Source organism: Phalaenopsis equestris, unplaced genomic scaffold (genome assembly GCF_001263595.1).
Source record: "Phalaenopsis equestris unplaced genomic scaffold, ASM126359v1 Scaffold000002, whole genome shotgun sequence".
NCBI classification, from domain to species: Eukaryota; Viridiplantae; Streptophyta; class Magnoliopsida; order Asparagales; family Orchidaceae; genus Phalaenopsis; species Phalaenopsis equestris.
The window spans coordinates 31,893,264-31,893,655 of record NW_018164444.1 but is presented as its reverse complement, the minus strand read 5'-3'; positions in this window follow the sequence as shown (position 1 = coordinate 31,893,655).

Genomic DNA, 392 nt, shown 5'->3' with positions numbered 1-392 from the left:
AGAGCTTTATATGATTTGGGAGCCAGCATTAATCTGATGTCTATCAATTTTCAAAAGAATAGGATTAGAGAAGTCTCACCTACTTCTGTAACTCTTCAGTTAGCGGATCGTTCAGTTACTTAGGAGTTACATAAGATGTGTTAGTAAAAGTTGATAAATTTATCTTTCCTGTGGATTTCATTATTTTAGTTATGGAAGAAGATAAAGAAATACCTATAAGTTTAGGGAGACCTTTTTTAGCTACTGGAAAAGCTATGATAGATGTTCAAAAGGGAGAATTAACTATGAGATTTAACGATCAGGAAGTGACTTTTAACATTGTGAAATCTATGAAATACCCTGCTGTTGAAAGAGATAATGAATATTTTCGCATGGAAATTAGTGAACATCTA